The sequence below is a fragment of the Ictalurus punctatus genome, unplaced genomic scaffold, assembly GCF_001660625.3.
Source record: "Ictalurus punctatus breed USDA103 unplaced genomic scaffold, Coco_2.0 Super-Scaffold_100056, whole genome shotgun sequence".
Taxonomy (NCBI): domain Eukaryota; kingdom Metazoa; phylum Chordata; class Actinopteri; order Siluriformes; family Ictaluridae; genus Ictalurus; species Ictalurus punctatus.
Genome location: NW_026521088.1, coordinates 1,535,317 through 1,555,501, shown reverse-complemented (window position 1 = coordinate 1,555,501; position 20,185 = coordinate 1,535,317). Strand labels below are relative to the sequence as shown.

At 45.8% G+C, this 20,185-nt stretch overlaps 1 long non-coding RNA gene and 2 other non-coding genes across 6 annotated transcripts in view; 2 read left to right on the top strand and 1 right to left on the bottom strand.

Moving 5' to 3' along the window:
• The window catches only part of LOC128630411 (uncharacterized), a 100,720-nt gene that overhangs the window by 35,780 nt on the left and 44,755 nt on the right, over positions 1–20,185 (bottom strand). The window lies entirely within an intron of this gene.
• On the top strand, positions 2,457–2,529 carry trnak-uuu (transfer RNA lysine (anticodon UUU)). Its single transcript has one exon. It is a non-coding gene; the product is annotated as a tRNA-Lys (tRNA).
• Positions 6,517–6,589, top strand: trnak-uuu (transfer RNA lysine (anticodon UUU)). Its single transcript has one exon. It is a non-coding gene; the product is annotated as a tRNA-Lys (tRNA).

Sequence of the window (20,185 nt, the reverse complement as noted above, 5' to 3'; positions counted from 1 at the left end):
TGCAGGCAGTCAGTGGGTAAAGAAGTATGAAGGACAGAGCCGTGGTTGAACCCTGTTGGTTTGTATCCTTGAATAGTGGTGCTGAGCTGTGTTAATAGTTTGTAGAAAGCCATGAGAACCAGATGGGATGGGCCCTTTCCAAGCCAAGGGCTGAGCACCATTTATGTCTGTGAGAACCGTTGAACTAGAGCGTCCACAGGCCTGACCTACAAGCTCCAGGGTAAAGTGCGCTCTCGCTCCTCGAGCCCAGATAGCTCAGTCGGTAGAGCATCAGACTTTTAATCTGAGGGTCCAGGGTTCAAGTGCCTGTTTGGGTGTTGTAGTACCCTCCAGATCCTCTGAGAGGTCCAGTGAAACCATCTAAGGTGCCTCTTTCCAGCATGTTTTGTTCAGCAAGCAAAATGGGCAAACTAAGGGTAAACATTCAGCAGGTTGTCAAGTTACTAATGGTTACTAGGTGAGAGTGTTGCTACCTAAGCTTTGTTACCTTTTAGCATGAAGTTGACAAAGACATGGGTGGTCATCATAGAGATTGGAGTCCATATAACAGCATCCTTATTAGACTGCGCAGAAAATCATGGGTCTGTGTGAAAAAGAGCACATTGAATGACCCCGACGTGATTTGAACACGCAACCTTCTGATCTGGAGCCAGACGCAGTACCGTTGCGCCACGAGGTCCCAGCTCGAAGCCTATAGCGCATCGTGGTGCAAGGCATACTTGTTCATCGGCGTGGCGATCAAGACGCATTGGAACTCGGAGACAGGTGGTGGGCTGTGACTGTTGCGACTAGTGTCTGACATCTGGGCAAGAGCTCTTTCAGAGGACAAGGCACGAGCCCTTTAAAGGCATAACCTGCCTGGTTTCCCTTCCCTGGACATTAAGGGAGATTTTCAAGATCAAATGGTAGATCTCACCCCAGTGCGTGAGAGTGAAGCGCGGACAACTTATACCTGAAGCGCAACTCAGGGACTCAACTGCCTATGCGAAAGAACCATGGTTCAGCCTTCTTGTGGGTAACTTCACACATTTACCATTTGTACGAGGCCTTTGTGTCATTATACGTGTCAGACGATGGGCAATCAGTGGCAAAGGTGGCGTAAACCTGCTTTTTGCGAGGCATACAGAGCCAAGATTACACGTCAGTTTGTGGTGTGGAATTAACGTGTTTGTTAGAAATTTTGGTCTCCTTGTGCAGAAAAGCCAAGTTTAATTAAAAATGCTGATGCTATTCTACTTGTTCTCATACCATGACACGAAGGCATTCCTTGAACCAAGACAAGCCTCCAGAGTGAGCCTTACGAATAAGAGTTATGCTGGTAACGATTTCCAAGCGACATGCTGGTCAAAAGTGTGCTAGTTGTAAACAAAAATACGAACAAGGTCGTTCAACAGAAAGCACTGGGGTTAAGTTGATCTCAACTTAGAAACTGGCCAACATAACAGATAGGACCAAAGTTCAACATTCTCTTGGTTAACGTCACCATTTTACAGGTTTCACAAGAACCTTGTCTCTTTGTATGTCTCAGACTGCAGGCAGTCAGTGGGTAAAGAAGTATGAAGGACAGACCCGTGGTTGAACCCTGTTGGTTTGTATCCTTGAATAGTGGTGCTGAGCTGTGTTAATAGTTTGTAGAAAGCCATGAGAACCAGATGGGATGGGCCCTTTCCAAGCCAAGGGCTGAGCACCATTTATGTCTGTGAGAACCGTTGAACTAGAGCATCCACAGGCCTGACCTACAAGCTCAGTAGGTCAGGGCAATCAGTGGCAAAGGTGGCGTAAACCTGCTTTTTGCGAGGCATACAGAGCCAAGATTACACGTCAGTTTGTGGTGTGGAATTAACGTGTTTGTTAGAAATTTTGGTCTCCTTGTGCAGAAAAGCCAAGTTTAATTAAAAATGCTGATGCTATTCTACTTGTTCTCATACCATGACACGAAGGCATTCCTTGAACCAAGACAAGCCTCCAGAGTGAGCCTTACGAATAAGAGTTATGCTGGTAACGATTTCCAAGCGACATGCTGGTCAAAAGTGTGCTAGTTGTAAACAAAAATACGAACAAGGTCGTTAAACAGAAAGCACTGGGGTTAAGTTGATCTCAACTTAGAAACTGGCCAACATAATAGATAGGACCAAAGTTCAACATTCTCTTGGTTAACGTCACCATTTTACAGGTTTCACAAGAACCTTGTCTCTTTGTATGTCTCAGACTGCAGGCAGTCAGTGGGTAAAGAAGTATGAAGGACAGACCCGTGGTTGAACCCTGTTGGTTTGTATCCTTGAATAGTGGTGCTGAGCTGTGTTAATAGTTTGTAGAAAGCCATGAGAACCAGATGGGATGGGCCCTTTCCAAGCCAAGGGCTGAGCACCATTTATGTCTGTGAGAACCGTTGAACTAGAGCGTCCACAGGCCTGACCTACAAGCTCGAGGGTAAAGTGCGCTCTCTCTCTTCTCGAGCCCAGATAGCTCAGTCGGTAGAGCATCAGACTTTTAATCTGAGGGTCCAGGGTTCAAGTCCCTGTTTGGGTGTTGTAGTACCCTCCAGATCCTCTGAGAGGTCCAGTGAAACCATCTAAGGTGCCTCTTTCCAGCATGTTTTGTTCAGCAAGCAAAATGGGCAAACTAAGGGTAAACATTCAGCAGGTTGTCAAGTTACTAATGGTTACTAGGTGAGAGTGTTGCTACCTAAGCTTTGTTACCTTTTAGCATGAAGTTGACAAAGACATGGGTGGTCATCATAGAGATTGGAGTCCATATAACAGCATCCTTATTAGACTGCGCAGAAAATCATGGGTCTGTGTGAAAAAGAGCACATTGAATGACCCCGACGTGATTTGAACACGCAACCTTCTGATCTGGAGCCAGACGCAGTACCGTTGCGCCACGAGGTCCCAGCTCGAAGCCTATAGCGCATCGTGGTGCAAGGCATACTTGTTCATCGGCGTGGCGATCAAGACGCATTGGAACTCGGAGACAGGTGGTGGGCTGTGACTGTTGCGACTAGTGTCTGACATCTGGGCAAGAGCTCTTTCAGAGGACAAGGCACGAGCCCTTTAAAGGCATAACCTGCCTGGTTTCCCTTCCCTGGACATTAAGGGAGATTTTCAAGATCAAATGGTAGATCTCACCCCAGTGCGTGAGAGTGAAGCGCGGACAACTTATACCTGAAGCGCAACTCAGGGACTCAACTGCCTATGCGAAAGAACCATGGTTCAGCCTTCTTGTGGGTAACTTCACACATTTACCATTTGTACGAGGCCTTTGTGTCATTATACGTGTCAGACGATGGGCAATCAGTGGCAAAGGTGGCGTAAACCTGCTTTTTGCGAGGCATACAGAGCCAAGATTACACGTCAGTTTGTGGTGTGGAATTAACGTGTTTGTTAGAAATTTTGGTCTCCTTGTGCAGAAAAGCCAAGTTTAATTAAAAATGCTGATGCTATTCTACTTGTTCTCATACCATGACACGAAGGCATTCCTTGAACCAAGACAAGCCTCCAGAGTGAGCCTTATGAATAAGAGTTATGCTGGTAACGATTTGCAAGCGACATGCTGGTCAAAAGTGTGCTAGTTGTAAACAAAAATACGAACAAGGTCGTTCAACAGAAAGCACTGGGGTTAAGTTGATCTCAACTTAGAAACTGGCCAACATAACAGATAGGACCAAAGTTCAACATTCTCTTGGTTAACGTCACCATTTTACAGGTTTCACAAGAACCTTGTCTCTTTGTATGTCTCAGACTGCAGGCAGTCAGTGGGTAAAGAAGTATGAAGGACAGAGCCGTGGTTGAACCCTGTTGGTTTGTATCCTTGAATAGTGGTGCTGAGCTGTGTTAATAGTTTGTAGAAAGCCATGAGAACCAGATGGGATGGGCCCTTTCCAAGCCAAGGGCTGAGCACCATTTATGTCTGTGAGAACCGTTGAACTAGAGCATCCACAGGCCTGACCTACAAGCTCGAGGGTAAAGTGACAGGTGGTGGGCTGTGACTGTTGCGACTAGTGTCTGACATCTGGGCAAGAGCTCTTTCAGAGGACAGGGCACAAGCCCTTTAAAGGGATAACCTGCCAGGTTTCCCTTCCCTGAACATTAAGGGAGATTTTCAAGATCAAATGGTAGATCTCACCCCAGTGCGTGAGAGTGAAGCGTGGACAACTTATACCTGAAGCGCAACTCAGGGACTCAACTGCCTATGCGATAGAACCATGGTTCAGCCTTCTTGTGGGTAACTTCACACATTTACCATTTGTACGAGGCCTTTGTGTCATTATACGTGTCAGACGATGGGCAATCAGTGGCAAAGGTGGCGTAAACCTGCTTTTTGCGAGGCATACAGAGCCAAGATTACACGTCAGTTTGTGGTGTGGAATTAACGTGTTTGTTAGAAATTTTGGTCTCCTTGTGCAGAAAAGCCAAGTTTAATTAAAAATGCTGATGCTATTCTACTTGTTCTCATACCATGACACGAAGGCATTCCTTGAACCAAGACAAGCCTCCAGAGTGAGCCTTACGAATAAGAGTTATGCTGGTAACGATTTGCAAGCGACATGCTGGTCAAAAGTGTGCTAGTTGTAAACAAAAATACGAACAAGGTCGTTCAACAGAAAGCACTGGGGTTAAGTTGATCTCAACTTAGAAACTGGCCAACATAACAGATAGGACCAAAGTTCAACATTCTCTTGGTTAACGTCACCATTTTACAGGTTTCACAAGAACCTTGTCTCTTTGTATGTCTCAGACTGCAGGCAGTCAGTGGGTAAAGAAGTATGAAGGACAGAGCCGTGGTTGAACCCTGTTGGTTTGTATCCTTGAATAGTGGTGCTGAGCTGTGTTAATAGTTTGTAGAAAGCCATGAGAACCAGATGGGATGGGCCCTTTCCAAGCCAAGGGCTGAGCACCATTTATGTCTGTGAGAACCGTTGAACTAGAGCGTCCACAGGCCTGACCTACAAGCTCCAGGGTAAAGTGCGCTCTCTCTCTCTCCTCGAGCCCAGATAGCTCAGTCGGTAGAGCATCAAACTTTTAATCTGAGGGTCCAGGGTTCAAGTGCCTGTTTGGGTGTTGTAGTACCCTCCAGATCCTCTGAGAGGTCCAGTGAAACCATCTAAGGTGCCTCTTTCCAGCATGTTTTGTTCAGCAAGCAAAATGGGCAAACTAAGGGTAAACATTCAGCAGGTTGTCAAGTTACTAATGGTTACTAGGTGAGAGTGTTGCTACCTAAGCTTTGTTACCTTTTAGCATGAAGTTGACAAAGACATGGGTGGTCATCATAGAGATTGGAGTCCATATAACAGCATCCTTATTAGACTGCACAGAAAATAAATCATGGGTCTGTGTGAAAAAGAGCACATTGAATGACCCCGACATGATTTGAACCTTCTGATCTGGAGTCAGACGCACTTCCGTTGCGCCACGAGGTCCCAGCTCGAAGCCTATAGCGCATCGTGGTGCAAGGCATACTTGTTCATCGGCGTGGCGATCAAGACGCATTGGAACTCGGAGACAGGTGGTGGGCTGTGACTGTTGCGACTAGTGTCTGACATCTGGGCAAGAGCTCTTTCAGAGGACAGGGCACAAGCCCTTTAAAGGGATAACCTGCCAGGTTTCCCTTCCCTGAACATTAAGGGAGATTTTCAAGATCAAATGGTAGATCTCACCCCAGTGCGTGAGAGTGAAGCGTGGACAACTTATACCTGAAGCGCAACTCAGGGACTCAAGTGTCTATGCGATAGAACCATGGTTCAGCCTTCTTCTGGGTAACTTCACACATTTACCATTTGTACGAGGCCTTTGTGTCATTATACGTGTCAGACGATGGGCAATCAGTGGCAAAGGTGGCGTAAACCTGCTTTTTGCGAGGCATACAGAGCCAAGATTACACGTCAGTTTGTGGTGTGGAATTAACGTGTTTGTTAGAAATTTTGGTCTCCTTGTGCAGAAAAGCCAAGTTTAATTAAAAATGCTGATGCTATTCTACTTGTTCTCATACCATGACACGAAGGCATTCCTTGAACCAAGACAAGCCTTCAGAGTGCGCCTTACGAATAAGAGTTATGCTGGTAACGATTTCCAAGCGACATGCTGGTCAAAAGTGTGCTAGTTGTAAACAAAAATACGAACAAGGTCGTTAAACAGAAAGCACTGGGGTTAAGTTGATCTCAACTTAGAAACTGGCCAACATAACAGATAGGACCAAAGTTCAACATTCTCTTGGTTAACGTCACCATTTTACAGGTTTCACAAGAACCTTGTCTCTTTGTATGTCTCAGACTGCAGGCAGTCAGTGGGTAAAGAAGTATGAAGGACAGACCCGTGGTTGAACCCTGTTGGTTTGTATCCTTGAATAGTGGTGCTGAGCTGTGTTAATAGTTTGTAGAAAGCCATGAGAACCAGATGGGATGGGCCCTTTCCAAGCCAAGGGCTGAGCACCATTTATGTCTGTGAGAACCGTTGAACTAGAGCGTCCACAGGCCTGATCTACAAGCTCGAGGGTAAAGTGCGCTCTCTCTCTTCTCGAGCCCAGATAGCTCAGTCGGTAGAGCATCAGACTTTTAATCTGAGGGTCCAGGGTTCAAGTCCCTGTTTGGGTGTTGTAGTACCCTCCAGATCCTCTGAGAGGTCCAGTGAAACCATCTAAGGTGCCTCTTTCCAGCATGTTTTGTTCAGCAAGCAAAATGGGCAAACTAAGGGTAAACATTCAGCAGGTTGTCAAGTTACTAATGGTTACTAGGTGAGAGTGTTGCTACCTAAGCTTTGTTACCTTTTAGCATGAAGTTGACAAAGACATGGGTGGTCATCATAGAGATTGGAGTCCATATAACAGCATCCTTATTAGACTGCGCAGAAAATCATGGGTCTGTGTGAAAAAGAGCACATTGAATGACCCCGACGTGATTTGAACACGCAACCTTCTGATCTGGAGCCAGACGCAGTACCGTTGCGCCACGAGGTCCCAGCTCGAAGCCTATAGCGCATCGTGGTGCAAGGCATACTTGTTCATCGGCGTGGCGATCAAGACGCATTGGAACTCGGAGACAGGTGGTGGGCTGTGACTGTTGCGACTAGTGTCTGACATCTGGGCAAGAGCTCTTTCAGAGGACAAGGCACGAGCCCTTTAAAGGCATAACCTGCCTGGTTTCCCTTCCCTGGACATTAAGGGAGATTTTCAAGATCAAATGGTAGATCTCACCCCAGTGCGTGAGAGTGAAGCGCGGACAACTTATACCTGAAGCGCAACTCAGGGACTCAACTGCCTATGCGAAAGAACCATGGTTCAGCCTTCTTGTGGGTAACTTCACACATTTACCATTTGTACGAGGCCTTTGTGTCATTATACGTGTCAGACGATGGGCAATCAGTGGCAAAGGTGGCGTAAACCTGCTTTTTGCGAGGCATACAGAGCCAAGATTACACGTCAGTTTGTGGTGTGGAATTAACGTGTTTGTTAGAAATTTTGGTCTCCTTGTGCAGAAAAGCCAAGTTTAATTAAAAATGCTGATGCTATTCTACTTGTTCTCATACCATGACACGAAGGCATTCCTTGAACCAAGACAAGCCTCCAGAGTGAGCCTTACGAATAAGAGTTATGCTGGTAACGATTTGCAAGCGACATGCTGGTCAAAAGTGTGCTAGTTGTAAACAAAAATACGAACAAGGTCGTTCAACAGAAAGCACTGGGGTTAAGTTGATCTCAACTTAGAAACTGGCCAACATAACAGATAGGACCAAAGTTCAACATTCTCTTGGTTAACGTCACCATTTTACAGGTTTCACAAGAACCTTGTCTCTTTGTATGTCTCAGACTGCAGGCAGTCAGTGGGTAAAGAAGTATGAAGGACAGAGCCGTGGTTGAACCCTGTTGGTTTGTATCCTTGAATAGTGGTGCTGAGCTGTGTTAATAGTTTGTAGAAAGCCATGAGAACCAGATGGGATGGGCCCTTTCCAAGCCAAGGGCTGAGCACCATTTATGTCTGTGAGAACCGTTGAACTAGAGCATCCACAGGCCTGACCTACAAGCTCGAGGGTAAAGTGACAGGTGGTGGGCTGTGACTGTTGCGACTAGTGTCTGACATCTGGGCAAGAGCTCTTTCAGAGGACAGGGCACAAGCCCTTTAAAGGGATAACCTGCCAGGTTTCCCTTCCCTGAACATTAAGGGAGATTTTCAAGATCAAATGGTAGATCTCACCCCAGTGCGTGAGAGTGAAGCGTGGACAACTTATACCTGAAGCGCAACTCAGGGACTCAACTGCCTATGCGATAGAACCATGGTTCAGCCTTCTTGTGGGTAACTTCACACATTTACCATTTGTACGAGGCCTTTGTGTCATTATACGTGTCAGACGATGGGCAATCAGTGGCAAAGGTGGCGTAAACCTGCTTTTTGCGAGGCATACAGAGCCAAGATTACACGTCAGTTTGTGGTGTGGAATTAACGTGTTTGTTAGAAATTTTGGTCTCCTTGTGCAGAAAAGCCAAGTTTAATTAAAAATGCTGATGCTATTCTACTTGTTCTCATACCATGACACGAAGGCATTCCTTGAACCAAGACAAGCCTCCAGAGTGAGCCTTACGAATAAGAGTTATGCTGGTAACGATTTGCAAGCGACATGCTGGTCAAAAGTGTGCTAGTTGTAAACAAAAATACGAACAAGGTCGTTCAACAGAAAGCACTGGGGTTAAGTTGATCTCAACTTAGAAACTGGCCAACATAACAGATAGGACCAAAGTTCAACATTCTCTTGGTTAACGTCACCATTTTACAGGTTTCACAAGAACCTTGTCTCTTTGTATGTCTCAGACTGCAGGCAGTCAGTGGGTAAAGAAGTATGAAGGACAGAGCCGTGGTTGAACCCTGTTGGTTTGTATCCTTGAATAGTGGTGCTGAGCTGTGTTAATAGTTTGTAGAAAGCCATGAGAACCAGATGGGATGGGCCCTTTCCAAGCCAAGGGCTGAGCACCATTTATGTCTGTGAGAACCGTTGAACTAGAGCGTCCACAGGCCTGACCTACAAGCTCCAGGGTAAAGTGCGCTCTCTCTCTCTCCTCGAGCCCAGATAGCTCAGTCGGTAGAGCATCAGACTTTTAATCTGAGGGTCCAGGGTTCAAGTGCCTGTTTGGGTGTTGTAGTACCCTCCAGATCCTCTGAGAGGTCCAGTGAAACCATCTAAGGTGCCTCTTTCCAGCATGTTTTGTTCAGCAAGCAAAATGGGCAAACTAAGGGTAAACATTCAGCAGGTTGTCAAGTTACTAATGGTTACTAGGTGAGAGTGTTGCTACCTAAGCTTTGTTACCTTTTAGCATGAAGTTGACAAAGACATGGGTGGTCATCATAGAGATTGGAGTCCATATAACAGCATCCTTATTAGACTGCACAGAAAATAAATCATGGGTCTGTGTGAAAAAGAGCACATTGAATGACCCCGACATGATTTGAACCTTCTGATCTGGAGTCAGACGCACTTCCGTTGCGCCACGAGGTCCCAGCTCGAAGCCTATAGCGCATCGTGGTGCAAGGCATACTTGTTCATCGGCGTGGCGATCAAGACGCATTGGAACTCGGAGACAGGTGGTGGGCTGTGACTGTTGCGACTAGTGTCTGACATCTGGGCAAGAGCTCTTTCAGAGGACAGGGCACAAGCCCTTTAAAGGGATAACCTGCCAGGTTTCCCTTCCCTGAACATTAAGGGAGATTTTCAAGATCAAATGGTAGATCTCACCCCAGTGCGTGAGAGTGAAGCGTGGACAACTTATACCTGAAGCGCAACTCAGGGACTCAAGTGTCTATGCGATAGAACCATGGTTCAGCCTTCTTCTGGGTAACTTCACACATTTACCATTTGTACGAGGCCTTTGTGTCATTATACGTGTCAGACGATGGGCAATCAGTGGCAAAGGTGGCGTAAACCTGCTTTTTGCGAGGCATACAGAGCCAAGATTACACGTCAGTTTGTGGTGTGGAATTAACGTGTTTGTTAGAAATTTTGGTCTCCTTGTGCAGTAAAGCCAAGTTTAATTAAAAATGCTGATGCTATTCTACTTGTTCTCATACCATGACACGAAGGCATTCCTTGAACCAAGACAAGCCTTCAGAGTGCGCCTTACGAATAAGAGTTATGCTGGTAACGATTTCCAAGCGACATGCTGGTCAAAAGTGTGCTAGTTGTAAACAAAAATACGAACAAGGTCGTTAAACAGAAAGCACTGGGGTTAAGTTGATCTCAACTTAGAAACTGGCCAACATAATAGATAGGACCAAAGTTCAACATTCTCTTGGTTAACATCACCATTTTACAGGTTTCACAAGAACCTTGTCTCTTTGTATGTCTCAGACTGCAGGCAGTCAGTGGGTAAAGAAGTATGAAGGACAGACCCATGGTTGAACCCTGTTGGTTTGTATCCTTGAATAGTGGTGCTGAGCTGTGTTAATAGTTTGTAGAAAGCCATGAGAACCAGATGGGATGGGCCCTTTCCAAGCCAAGGGCTGAGCACCATTTATGTCTGTGAGAACCGTTGAACTAGAGCGTCCACAGGCCTGACCTACAAGCTCGAGGGTAAAGTGCGCTCTCTCTCTTCTCGAGCCCAGATAGCTCAGTCGGTAGAGCATCAGACTTTTAATCTGAGGGTCCAGGGTTCAAGTGCCTGTTTGGGTGTTGTAGTACCCTCCAGATCCTCTGAGAGGTCCAGTGAAACCATCTAAGGTGCCTCTTTCCAGCATGTTTTGTTCAGCAAGCAAAATGGGCAAACTAAGGGTAAACATTCAGCAGGTTGTCAAGTTACTAATGGTTACTAGGTGAGAGTGTTGCTACCTAAGCTTTGTTACCTTTTAGCATGAAGTTGACAAAGACATGGGTGGTCATCATAGAGATTGGAGTCCATATAACAGCATCCTTATTAGACTGCACAGAAAATAAATCATGGGTCTGTGTGAAAAAGAGCACATTGAATGACCCCGACATGATTTGAACCTTCTGATCTGGAGTCAGACGCACTTCCGTTGTGCCACGAGGTCCCAGCTCGAAGCCTATAGCGCATCATGGTGCAAGGCATACTTGTTCATCGGCGTGGCGATCAAGACGCATTGGAACTCGGAGACAGGTGGTGGGCTGTGACTGTTGCGACTAGTGTCTGACATCTGGGCAAGAGCTCTTTCAGAGGACAAGGCACGAGCCCTTTAAAGGGATAACCTGCCTGGTTTCCCTTCCCTGGACATTAAGGGAGATTTTCAAGATCAAATGGTAGATCTCACCCCAGTGAGTGAGAGTGAAGCGCGGACAACTTATACCTGAAGCGCAACTCAGGGACTCAACTGCCTATGCGAAAGAACCATGGTTCAGCCTTCTTGTGGGTAACTTCACACATTTACCATTTGTACGAGGCCTTTGTGTCATTATACGTGTCAGACGATGGGCAATCAGTGGCAAAGGTGGCGTAAACCTGCTTTTTGCGAGGCATACAGAGCCAAGATTACACGTCAGTTTGTGGTGTGGAATTAACGTGTTTGTTAGAAATTTTGGTCTCCTTGTGCAGTAAAGCCAAGTTTAATTAAAAATGCTGATGCTATTCTACTTGTTCTCATACCATGACACGAAGGCATTCCTTGAACCAAGACAAGCCTTCAGAGTGCGCCTTACGAATAAGAGTTATGCTGGTAACGATTTCCAAGCGACATGCTGGTCAAAAGTGTGCTAGTTGTAAACAAAAATACGAACAAGGTCGTTAAACAGAAAGCACTGGGGTTAAGTTGATCTCAACTTAGAAACTGGCCAACATAATAGATAGGACCAAAGTTCAACATTCTCTTGGTTAACATCACCATTTTACAGGTTTCACAAGAACCTTGTCTCTTTGTATGTCTCAGACTGCAGGCAGTCAGTGGGTAAAGAAGTATGAAGGACAGACCCATGGTTGAACCCTGTTGGTTTGTATCCTTGAATAGTGGTGCTGAGCTGTGTTAATAGTTTGTAGAAAGCCATGAGAACCAGATGGGATGGGCCCTTTCCAAGCCAAGGGCTGAGCACCATTTATGTCTGTGAGAACCGTTGAACTAGAGCGTCCACAGGCCTGACCTACAAGCTCGAGGGTAAAGTGCGCTCTCTCTCTTCTCGAGCCCAGATAGCTCAGTCGGTAGAGCATCAGACTTTTAATCTGAGGGTCCAGGGTTCAAGTGCCTGTTTGGGTGTTGTAGTACCCTCCAGATCCTCTGAGAGGTCCAGTGAAACCATCTAAGGTGCCTCTTTCCAGCATGTTTTGTTCAGCAAGCAAAATGGGCAAACTAAGGGTAAACATTCAGCAGGTTGTCAAGTTACTAATGGTTACTAGGTGAGAGTGTTGCTACCTAAGCTTTGTTACCTTTTAGCATGAAGTTGACAAAGACATGGGTGGTCATCATAGAGATTGGAGTCCATATAACAGCATCCTTATTAGACTGCACAGAAAATAAATCATGGGTCTGTGTGAAAAAGAGCACATTGAATGACCCCGACATGATTTGAACCTTCTGATCTGGAGTCAGACGCACTTCCGTTGTGCCACGAGGTCCCAGCTCGAAGCCTATAGCGCATCATGGTGCAAGGCATACTTGTTCATCGGCGTGGCGATCAAGACGCATTGGAACTCGGAGACAGGTGGTGGGCTGTGACTGTTGCGACTAGTGTCTGACATCTGGGCAAGAGCTCTTTCAGAGGACAAGGCACGAGCCCTTTAAAGGGATAACCTGCCTGGTTTCCCTTCCCTGGACATTAAGGGAGATTTTCAAGATCAAATGGTAGATCTCACCCCAGTGCGTGAGAGTGAAGCGCGGACAACTTATACCTGAAGCGCAACTCAGGGACTCAACTGCCTATGCGAAAGAACCATGGTTCAGCCTTCTTGTGGGTAACTTCACACATTTACCATTTGTACGAGGCCTTTGTGTCATTATACGTGTCAGACGATGGGCAATCAGTGGCAAAGGTGGCGTAAACCTGCTTTTTGCGAGGCATACAGAGCCAAGATTACACGTCAGTTTGTGGTGTGGAATTAACGTGTTTGTTAGAAATTTTGGTCTCCTTGTGCAGAAAAGCCAAGTTTAATTAAAAATGCTGATGCTATTCTACTTGTTCTCATACCATGACACGAAGGCATTCCTTGAACCAAGACAAGCCTTCAGAGTGCGCCTTACGAATAAGAGTTATGCTGGTAACGATTTCCAAGCGACATGCTGGTCAAAAGTGTGCTAGTTGTAAACAAAAATACGAACAAGGTCGTTCAACAGAAAGCACTGGGGTTAAGTTGATCTCAACTTAGAAACTGGCCAACATAACAGATAGGACCAAAGTTCAACATTCTCTTGGTTAACGTCACCATTTTACAGGTTTCACAAGAACCTTGTCTCTTTGTATGTCTCAGACTGCAGGCAGTCAGTGGGTAAAGAAGTATGAAGGACAGAGCCGTGGTTGAACCCTGTTGGTTTGTATCCTTGAATAGTGGTGCTGAGCTGTGTTAATAGTTTGTAGAAAGCCATGAGAACCAGATGGGATGGGCCCTTTCCAAGCCAAGGGCTGAGCACCATTTATGTCTGTGAGAACCGTTGAACTAGAGCATCCACAGGCCTGACCTACAAGCTCAGTAGGTCAGGGCAATCAGTGGCAAAGGTGGCGTAAACCTGCTTTTTGCGAGGCATACAGAGCCAAGATTACACGTCAGTTTGTGGTGTGGAATTAACGTGTTTGTTAGAAATTTTGGTCTCCTTGTGCAGAAAAGCCAAGTTTAATTAAAAATGCTGATGCTATTCTACTTGTTCTCATACCATGACACGAAGGCATTCCTTGAACCAAGACAAGCCTCCAGAGTGAGCCTTACGAATAAGAGTTATGCTGGTAACGATTTCCAAGCGACATGCTGGTCAAAAGTGTGCTAGTTGTAAACAAAAATACGAACAAGGTCGTTAAACAGAAAGCACTGGGGTTAAGTTGATCTCAACTTAGAAACTGGCCAACATAATAGATAGGACCAAAGTTCAACATTCTCTTGGTTAACGTCACCATTTTACAGGTTTCACAAGAACCTTGTCTCTTTGTATGTCTCAGACTGCAGGCAGTCAGTGGGTAAAGAAGTATGAAGGACAGACCCGTGGTTGAACCCTGTTGGTTTGTATCCTTGAATAGTGGTGCTGAGCTGTGTTAATAGTTTGTAGAAAGCCATGAGAACCAGATGGGATGGGCCCTTTCCAAGCCAAGGGCTGAGCACCATTTATGTCTGTGAGAACCGTTGAACTAGAGCGTCCACAGGCCTGACCTACAAGCTTGAGGGTAAAGTGCGCTCTCTCTCTTCTCGAACCCAGATAGCTCAGTCGGTAGAGCATCAGACTTTTAATCTGAGGGTCCAGGGTTCAAGTGCCTGTTTGGGTGTTGTAGTACCCTCCAGATCCTCTGAGAGGTCCAGTGAAACCATCTAAGGTGCCTCTTTCCAGCATGTTTTGTTCAGCAAGCAAAATGGGCAAACTAAGGGTAAACATTCAGCAGGTTGTCAAGTTACTAATGGTTACTAGGTGAGAGTGTTGCTACCTAAGCTTTGTTACCTTTTAGCATGAAGTTGACAAAGACATGGGTGGTCATCATAGAGATTGGAGTCCATATAACAGCATCCTTATTAGACTGCACAGAAAATAAATCATGGGTCTGTGTGAAAAAGAGCACATTGAATGACCCCGACATGATTTGAACCTTCTGATCTGGAGTCAGACGCACTTCCGTTGTGCCACGAGGTCCCAGCTCGAAGCCTATAGCGCATCATGGTGCAAGGCATACTTGTTCATCGGCGTGGCGATCAAGACGCATTGGAACTCGGAGACAGGTGGTGGGCTGTGACTGTTGCGACTAGTGTCTGACATCTGGGCAAGAGCTCTTTCAGAGGACAAGGCACGAGCCCTTTAAAGGGATAACCTGCCTGGTTTCCCTTCCCTGGACATTAAGGGAGATTTTCAAGATCAAATGGTAGATCTCACCCCAGTGCGTGAGAGTGAAGCGCGGACAACTTATACCTGAAGCGCAACTCAGGGACTCAACTGCCTATGCGAAAGAACCATGGTTCAGCCTTCTTGTGGGTAACTTCACACATTTACCATTTGTACGAGGCCTTTGTGTCATTATACGTGTCAGACGATGGGCAATCAGTGGCAAAGGTGGCGTAAACCTGCTTTTTGCGAGGCATACAGAGCCAAGATTACACGTCAGTTTGTGGTGTGGAATTAACGTGTTTGTTAGAAATTTTGGTCTCCTTGTGCAGAAAAGCCAAGTTTAATTAAAAATGCTGATGCTATTCTACTTGTTCTCATACCATGACACGAAGGCATTCCTTGAACCAAGACAAGCCTTCAGAGTGCGCCTTACGAATAAGAGTTATGCTGGTAACGATTTCCAAGCGACATGCTGGTCAAAAGTGTGCTAGTTGTAAACAAAAATACGAACAAGGTCGTTAAACAGAAAGCACTGGGGTTAAGTTGATCTCAACTTAGAAACTGGCCAACATAACAGATAGGACCAAAGTTCAACATTCTCTTGGTTAACGTCACCATTTTACAGGTTTCACAAGAACCTTGTCTCTTTGTATGTCTCAGACTGCAGGCAGTCAGTGGGTAAAGAAGTATGAAGGACAGAGCCGTGGTTGAACCCTGTTGGTTTGTATCCTTGAATAGTGGTGCTGAGCTGTGTTAATAGTTTGTAGAAAGCCATGAGAACCAGATGGGATGGGCCCTTTCCAAGCCAAGGGCTGAGCACCATTTATGTCTGTGAGAACCGTTGAACTAGAGCGTCCACAGGCCTGACCTACAAGCTCCAGGGTAAAGTGCGCTCTCGCTCCTCGAGCCCAGATAGCTCAGTCGGTAGAGCGTCAGACTTTTAATCTGAGGGTCCAGGGTTCAAGTGCCTGTTTGGGTGTTGTAGTACCCTCCAGATCCTCTGAGAGGTCCAGTGAAACCATCTAAGGTGCCTCTTTCCAGCATGTTTTGTTCAGCAAGCAAAATGGGCAAACTAAGGGTAAACATTCAGCAGGTTGTCAAGTTACTAATGGTTACTAGGTGAGAGTGTTGGTACCTAAGCTTTGTTACCTTTTAGCATGAAGTTGACAAAGACATGGGTGGTCATCATAGAGATTGGAGTCCATATAACAGCATCCTTATTAGACTGCGCAGAAAATCATGGGTCTGTGTGAAAAAGAGCACATTGAATGACCCCAACGTGATTTGAACACGCAACCTTCTGATCTGGAGCCAGACGCAGTACCGTTGCGCCACGAGGTCCCAGCTCGAAGCCTATAGCGCATCGTGGTGCAAGGCATACTTGTTCATCGGCGTGGCGATCAAGACGCATTGGAACTCGGAGACAGGTGGTGGGCTGTGACTGTTGCGACTAGTGTCTGACATCTGGGCAAGAGCTCTTTCAGAGGACAAGGCACGAGCCCTTTAAAGGCATAACCTGCCTGGTTTCCCTTCCCTGGACATTAAGGGAGATTTTCAAGATCAAATGGTAGATCTCACCCCAGTGCGTGAGAGTGAAGCGCGGACAACTTATACCTGAAGCGCAACTCAGGGACTCAACTGCCTATGCGAAAGAACCATGGTTCAGCCTTCTTGTGGGTAACTTCACACATTTACCATTTGTACGAGGCCTTTGTGTCATTATACGTGTCAGACGATGGGCAATCAGTGGCAAAGGTGGCGTAAACCTGCTTTTTGCGAGGCATACAGAGCCAAGATTACACGTCAGTTTGTGGTGTGGAATTAACGTGTTTGTTAGAAATTTTGGTCTCCTTGTGCAGAAAAGCCAAGTTTAATTAAAAATGCTGATGCTATTCTACTTGTTCTCATACCATGACACGAAGGCATTCCTTGAACCAAGACAAGCCTTCAGAGTGCGCCTTACGAATAAGAGTTATGCTGGTAACGATTTCCAAGCGACATGCTGGTCAAAAGTGTGCTAGTTGTAAACAAAAATACGAACAAGGTCGTTAAACAGAAAGCACTGGGGTTAAGTTGATCTCAACTTAGAAACTGGCCAACATAACAGATAGGACCAAAGTTCAACATTCTCTTGGTTAACGTCACCATTTTACAGGTTTCACAAGAACCTTGTCTCTTTGTATGTCTCAGACTGCAGGCAGTCAGTGGGTAAAGAAGTATGAAGGACAGTATGAAGAACCATGGTTCAGCCTTCTTGTGGGTAACTTCACACATTTACCATTTGTACGAGGCCTTTGTGTCATTATATGTGTCAGACGATGGGCAATCAGTGGCAAAGGTGGCGTAAACCTGCTTTTTGCGAGGCATACAGAGCCAAGATTACACGTCAGTTTGTGGTGTGGAATTAACGTGTTTGTTAGAAATTTTGGTCTCCTTGTGCAGAAAAGCCAAGTTTAATTAAAAATGCTGATGCTATTCTACTTGTTCTCATACCATGACACGAAGGCATTCCTTGAACCAAGACAAGCCTCCAGAGTGAGCCTTACGAATAAGAGTTATGCTGGTAACGATTTCCAAGCGACATGCTGGTCAAAAGTGTGCTAGTTGTAAACAAAAATACGAACAAGGTCGTTCAACAGAAAGCACTGGGGTTAAGTTGATCTCAACTTAGAAACTGGCCAACATAACAGATAGGACCAAAGTTCAACATTCTCTTGGTTAACGTCACCATTTTACAGGTTTCACAAGAACCTTGTCTCTTTGTATGTCTCAGACTGCAGGCAGTCAGTGGGTAAAGAAGTATGAAGGACAGAGCCGTGGTTGAACCCTGTTGGTTTGTATCCTTGAATAGTGGTGCTGAGCTGTGTTAATAGTTTGTAGAAAGCCATGAGAACCAGATGGGATGGGCCCTTTCCAAGCCAAGGGCTGAGCACCATTTATGTCTGTGAGAACCGTTGAACTAGAGCATCCACAGGCCTGACCTACAAGCTCAGTAGGTCAGGGCAATCAGTGGCAAAGGTGGCGTAAACCTGCTTTTTGCGAGGCATACAGAGCCAAGATTACACGTCAGTTTGTGGTGTGGAATTAACGTGTTTGTTAGAAATTTTGGTCTCCTTGTGCAGAAAAGCCAAGTTTAATTAAAAATGCTGATGCTATTCTACTTGTTCTCATACCATGACACGAAGGCATTCCTTGAACCAAGACAAGCCTCCAGAGTGAGCCTTACGAATAAGAGTTATGCTGGTAACGATTTCCAAGCGACATGCTGGTCAAAAGTGTGCTAGTTGTAAACAAAAATACGAACAAGGTCGTTAAACAGAAAGCACTGGGGTTAAGTTGATCTCAACTTAGAAACTGGCCAACATAATAGATAGGACCAAAGTTCAACATTCTCTTGGTTAACGTCACCATTTTACAGGTTTCACAAGAACCTTGTCTCTTTGTATGTCTCAGACTGCAGGCAGTCAGTGGGTAAAGAAGTATGAAGGACAGACCCGTGGTTGAACCCTGTTGGTTTGTATCCTTGAATAGTGGTGCTGAGCTGTGTTAATAGTTTGTAGAAAGCCATGAGAACCAGATGGGATGGGCCCTTTCCAAGCCAAGGGCTGAGCACCATTTATGTCTGTGAGAACCGTTGAACTAGAGCGTCCACAGGCCTGACCTACAAGCTTGAGGGTAAAGTGCGCTCTCTCTCTTCTCGAACCCAGATAGCTCAGTCGGTAGAGCATCAGACTTTTAATCTGAGGGTCCAGGGTTCAAGTGCCTGTTTGGGTGTTGTAGTACCCTCCAGATCCTCTGAGAGGTCCAGTGAAACCATCTAAGGTGCCTCTTTCCAGCATGTTTTGTTCAGCAAGCAAAATGGGCAAACTAAGGGTAAACATTCAGCAGGTTGTCAAGTTACTAATGGTTACTAGGTGAGAGTGTTGCTACCTAAGCTTTGTTACCTTTTAGCATGAAGTTGACAAAGACATGGGTGGTCATCATAGAGATTGGAGTCCATATAACAGCATCCTTATTAGACTGCACAGAAAATAAATCATGGGTCTGTGTGAAAAAGAGCACATTGAATGACCCCGACATGATTTGAACCTTCTGATCTGGAGTCAGACGCACTTCCGTTGTGCCACGAGGTCCCAGCTCGAAGCCTATAGCGCATCATGGTGCAAGGCATACTTGTTCATCGGCGTGGCGATCAAGACGCATTGGAACTCGGAGACAGGTGGTGGGCTGTGACTGTTGCGACTAGTGTCTGACATCTGGGCAAGAGCTCTTTCAGAGGACAAGGCACGAGCCCTTTAAAGGGATAACCTGCCTGGTTTCCCTTCCCTGGACATTAAGGGAGATTTTCAAGATCAAATGGTAGATCTCACCCCAGTGCGTGAGAGTGAAGCGCGGACAACTTATACCTGAAGCGCAACTCAGGGACTCAACTGCCTATGCGAAAGAACCATGGTTCAGCCTTCTTGTGGGTAACTTCACACATTTACCATTTGTACGAGGCCTTTGTGTCATTATACGTGTCAGACGATGGGCAATCAGTGGCAAAGGTGGCGTAAACCTGCTTTTTGCGAGGCATACAGAGCCAAGATTACACGTCAGTTTGTGGTGTGGAATTAACGTGTTTGTTAGAAATTTTGGTCTCCTTGTGCAGAAAAGCCAAGTTTAATTAAAAATGCTGATGCTATTCTACTTGTTCTCATACCATGACACGAAGGCATTCCTTGAACCAAGACAAGCCTTCAGAGTGCGCCTTACGAATAAGAGTTATGCTGGTAACGATTTCCAAGCGACATGCTGGTCAAAAGTGTGCTAGTTGTAAACAAAAATACGAACAAGGTCGTTAAACAGAAAGCACTGGGGTTAAGTTGATCTCAACTTAGAAACTGGCCAACATAACAGATAGGACCAAAGTTCAACATTCTCTTGGTTAACGTCACCATTTTACAGGTTTCACAAGAACCTTGTCTCTTTGTATGTCTCAGACTGCAGGCAGTCAGTGGGTAAAGAAGTATGAAGGACAGAGCCGTGGTTGAACCCTGTTGGTTTGTATCCTTGAATAGTGGTGCTGAGCTGTGTTAATAGTTTGTAGAAAGCCATGAGAACCAGATGGGATGGGCCCTTTCCAAGCCAAGGGCTGAGCACCATTTATGTCTGTGAGAACCGTTGAACTAGAGCGTCCACAGGCCTGACCTACAAGCTCCAGGGTAAAGTGCGCTCTCGCTCCTCGAGCCCAGATAGCTCAGTCGGTAG